Raw genomic sequence first — 5059 nt, 5'->3', positions numbered from 1 at the left:
TTTTTCACTATGTTATGGCTTGATTGCGAAGGAATAAAGTTTTGGGGTTTATTTGTTAATTAAGAGACTTTATGGAATCTAATTAATAAATATTACAAATGACAACTTTATTTGATAATTATTTTAATTATTAAATAAATAGTTTTGGCATTTATAGGTTTGAATTGGAAAATATGGTATTATTGAAAAGGAGAATAAGTGGTTGAAATAAAGTGGCAAAATTGTAACTAGAGATTGGCCCTTTGAAGTGTACGGCCAACAAGTTATTTTTGCCCAATATTTTATTCATTTTTAATCCATAATAATTCAACCCCAACCCTATTGAAGATAGTATAAAAGGATAGTGATTAATTGTGAAAAATATACATTTAGTAAGCTTAAAGTATAAGATAAATTAAAAATAAATTAATGTTTTCTTGGAATTAATTAAATATATTTTTATGTTGAAAATATTTAATTTAGATTTAATTTATTGTCTTTTCTTTATTGTAGGAATTGAAATTATTGTGGTAGTTTAAAGTTGGAAAAATTAAATATATATCTATATAAAAAAAAAAAGAAATCAAATTTTTTCTTGGAGCTGTAGAAGCCCACTCCCGCGCACAGCCCGAAGCACATCCGAGCCGTCCGATCACGCATCTGATTGCCCAGTCACCCGGGTGCTCCTCACTCCAGACAAGGGCGCGTGGGGCACCTGTCCCTCTCCTGCCAAGCCGCCAACTTCAGCCACGCATGGGACCCACCGCCTGCAGTTTCTCTCCACCAACCCTTCACACGACGACACGTGGCCCTCCTACTGCAATTTGTCCCCCACGTAGCAGTTCTCTCTCCAGCAGCCATCAAGAAATGCCATTTCAAAATACACTATAATTTTATATTCCTTTGCATTTATTTGGCTCTTTTTACTATTTCTCTCAGCCAATAAATTGCAGCTTGTATATTTTACCATTTTACCCTCACCTATCTCATTTATGCCAGAAATTTCTAAAAAATATTAAACTAATTAATTTATTCATTATTTGAATTCACTCACTTTGGCTATAATTAGGGAAGAGTTCAGATAACTTGAACACACCTCTTACAACCCCCTTACACATATCTCTTTAGTGTAATTTTTAGAGTAGAGAAACTATAGCAAAATTTCTCTTCACTTTTCTTCTCATATTTCTTTATGAGAATGATTAGTATAATGGCCTAATCTTCCTTGGAAGGTTGGGGATAATTCCATATGCAAATTAAGTGAGGTTATTTTGTATCTTTGATTCACTTGTAATATTTAGTTGAGCAATGCAAGCTCTTATTTCACTTTTATTTTCTTGTTCTTCATCCATCTATACTACTATATATGCGCCTATTATATACTAAATATATATATATATATAGACTTAGTCATGCTCTTTCTATATAATTTTATTTAGTGATTCTAGTAATAGTAGTATTTATCTTGTTCTATCTTTTATGTTTATTTTTATTTACTTTTTATTAAACATATAGGATTAGTCATGCTCTTCCTATGTGCTTAAAGATTAAGAAAAGTAATATTAAAGTTCATTTCCTTCACTATCACCACCATCTCTATTTCTATTTTCTTTGTCATTATTTTTACTAAAAATATATAGGATTAGTCATGCTCTTTCTATGTGTTTCTATTTAGTAAAAATAATATTTATGTTTTAGTTTTATGTTTAATCTTTTATTGCATTATTGCTTGATGTATAATGTCATTTCTAGGTTCTACATAAAATTAAATTATTTCTTTTATTTGCAAGAACTTGTATACTCAAAAATATAATGAACTTTAATGTTAAATCATTTATCAAACTTTTGTAAATCAAGGGTACAAAATAGCTAAACAAGCATATGGATGATTCTTGAAGCCTTTCTTTCTTTTACTATTGATTACACCTTTATTTACTTTCTTTTAATATTTATTACCGAAACGAAAAATAAAAAATTATTTGTTCTTATTATCACTATTTATTAACCTTTTGTTTCTATTTTTCTACTAACGTTTTTGTCCATAATCACCTCCTTGTGGAATCGACCGCCCGATCTATACTACAACCACCGCTAGTGGAAGTCACATTTTGGGCGTCAACCAAATTTTGGCGCCGTTGCCGGGGAGGTAATTTTTTTTTCAAAAGCTTAGTGAAATCTACAATCAAGAGGTTAGTAATTTTTTTATTTTATTTTCTTGTTAATATCTTCTTATCTTGTGTAAATATTTTTTTAAAAAAAAAAATCAAGAAACTCAAAGTATGCTCTAAGGTTGCGGTTTTATCCGATCTTCCTTATCAGAAATGATTTTTTTGATTTTTCTTCAATTTTTATTTCGTTCTCTATTTGACTTTTATTTACTATTATAGTTTATATTATGTTTTTGTTCTTTTTATATTTTATTTTTATTTATCTTTTTCTTTTTATTTCTTTTTAATACTCTTAGAATTTAAGTCCTTCAAAAAATAAAAAATAAAACAAATTTCATAAAATACAAAAAAGAAAAAGAAGTGTGTTCTAATTTTTTTTCCTTCATAAAATACTTAGTATTTTGTACAACGGTATAATATTATATATGACACAAACAAAAATTGTTCTGTCTAGAAAAGTTAGTTTTTAAATAAGGTTTGTGTTGGTGTACCCTCCACCTTATCTGGGAACCTCGGTTCTGTCTAGGCAAGGTTGGGACGAAGCGGTACCTTGGCAACCTTTCCAACTGGCCTGGGAATATATTTAGTGTTAGTCATTGTAATATTGTATTTTTGTGCTCTTTACTATATAAAAAAAATTAATTAAAATTAAAAAACAAGGTTCAAACTAGAGTGGATGAGTAACTCTTCTTTTAACGAAACTACTTCTAGTGAAAACTCTTCCAATCCATCCACTACTCCTTCTCCCGATCACACAATAATCAGTAATCCTTTCGCCATGAATAATAATAATGAAGCACAACAAAGAACACTTAATGATTACCTTCATCCTACCCAAACTTCCATACCATCATCCTTTATATTTCCACCTAATATGCCAAATCTTGGTGTCAAACCCTGCATTATTCAACTTTTGTCGACTTTTCATGGAATGGAAAATGAAAATCCATATATGCATATTAGAGAATTTGAGGAAGTTGTTCACACTTTCTATGACCACACAACCATCAATGATGCTGCACGCTTAAAGTTTTTCCCCTTCTCCTTGAAGGATAAAGCTAAAAGTTGGTTGTATTATTTGAGATCTAGGTCTATTGGAACATGGGAAGAAATGAACAAAATATTTTTTGTTAAATATTTCCCTGTCCATAAGACCAACAGTTGGAAAAGACAAATCTCAACATTTTCCCAAGAGGACAATGAAACGTTCTATCAAGTTTGGGAGAGATTTAAAGATCTCTTAAGTCAGTGTCCACATCATGGGAATGAAAGTTGGAGAATCGTGAGCTACTTCTACGAAGGCCTCACAGGTCGTGAGCGTCACTTAGTGGAGTCGATGTGAAATGGTGAATTCTTGCGATTTGAGCCTGAAGCTCTTGAGTATCTCATTGGGCTCGCTGAAAAATCTCACACATGGACTGGTCCAAGTGCTGCTGAAAGCACCAACAGAAATCGACCAGCTGGAATTTACCAACTGCGGGAAGAGGATAGTATAAAGGCCCAAGTCGAAGCTTATAGAAAGCAAGTTGAAATCCTTTCAAATAAAGATGGCCAAAAAGGGTGCATGGTTGCCCAAGCACAAACCAGACCACTCGAACCTTGTTTCGTTTGTGGAGAAAATGAGCATTTAGCTAAGGACTGCTTAGTTTACAAAGAAATGAGGGGGGTTCATGAGGAGCAATGCAATGCCTTAGGGCAATATAACAAGCAATTCTCCCATGCGTACAACCCTGGTTGGAGAAACCACCCGAATTTCAGTTGGAGAGATAATTCCAACCAAGCTCAAACATCTGGAGGACAATGGAGAAATGAGAATCAATCTCAGCCTCCGAAGGCATATCATGCAACCTAATACAATGCTCAACAACAAGGGAACTCCCTTGAAAATACCATTCATGCATTCATTGAGGAGCAAACCAAAATAAATCGCCAATTAAAGGAAGATGTCCAAGAAATAAAAAGTCAATTCTCAAAATTGAACTCATCCTTGGCTATTTCTGAGAAAGGCAGACTTCCTTCCCAACCTCAACTTAATGCACAAGGGCAACATATGGCTAAAACCTCTACCTCTAATGATCCCATTGTCAAAGGGGTTAACGCCATCACAACAAGAAGTGATAAAAATTTGGAAGATCCATCCATCAAAACCACTACTTCAAATCCAAAAGTTGCCCCTGACAGTGCACCACTCAATGCTCAATCCAAAGTACTGTTTCCCTAGGCTCTTAGACCTGTTGGGAAACTTCCTAAAAATCGAGCCGAACTCCTTGAGCACTTGACACAAGTGAAAATTAATCTTCCTTTGCTCCACATCATAAAACAAGTGCCAGCTTATGCGAAAATCATCAAAGACTTGTGCACTGCTAAGAGAAAACACCATGTCAAGAAGACTGCTTTCTTGACTGAACAAGTGAGTGCAGTGATCGAACAAAAGACACCGCCTAAATACAAAGATCCTGGTTGTCCCACCATTTCATGCCAAATTGGGAGTCATGAAGTCAGCCAAGCTTTGCTTGACCTTGGCGCGAGTGTGAATCTCATGCCTTACTTTGTGTACTCGCAACATGGTCTTGGAGAAATGAAGCCAACATCTGTTGTGCTGCAGCTTGCTGACCGCTCTATCAAAAAGCCTTGGGGTATCATTGAGGATGTTCTTGTTCAAATTGAGAAGTGGTGAAAAATGAAATGTTAAAACTTCTTGATGTTGCTATCATTTATCCGGTGGCTGACAGCAAATGGGTCAGTCCAGTTCAGGTAGTGCCTAAGAAATCAGGTGTTACCGTGATCCTAAATGAAAATGGGGCCCTTGTTCCCACAAAAACTTTGACGGGTTAGCACATGTGCATTGATTATCGAAAATTGAATGCCGCCTCCCGTAAAGATTATTTCCCGCTCCCATTCATTGATCAAAT

The 5059-nt window shown here is 34.3% G+C and overlaps 1 non-coding gene across 1 annotated transcript; it reads right to left on the bottom strand.

Annotated features, from left to right (window-relative positions):
- Nucleotides 1-3306: 3306 nt before the first annotated feature.
- Nucleotides 3307-3414, bottom strand: LOC133037575 (small nucleolar RNA R71). The gene has a single exon (XR_009687667.1). It is a non-coding gene; the product is annotated as a small nucleolar RNA R71 (small nucleolar RNA).
- Between the last annotated feature and the right edge of the window lie 1645 nt (nucleotides 3415-5059).

The sequence above is a fragment of the Cannabis sativa genome, chromosome 4 (genome assembly GCF_029168945.1).
Source record: "Cannabis sativa cultivar Pink pepper isolate KNU-18-1 chromosome 4, ASM2916894v1, whole genome shotgun sequence".
Taxonomy (NCBI): domain Eukaryota; kingdom Viridiplantae; phylum Streptophyta; class Magnoliopsida; order Rosales; family Cannabaceae; genus Cannabis; species Cannabis sativa.
The sequence above is the reverse complement of the archived record's forward strand: the minus strand, read 5'-3'. Positions and strand labels throughout refer to the sequence as shown.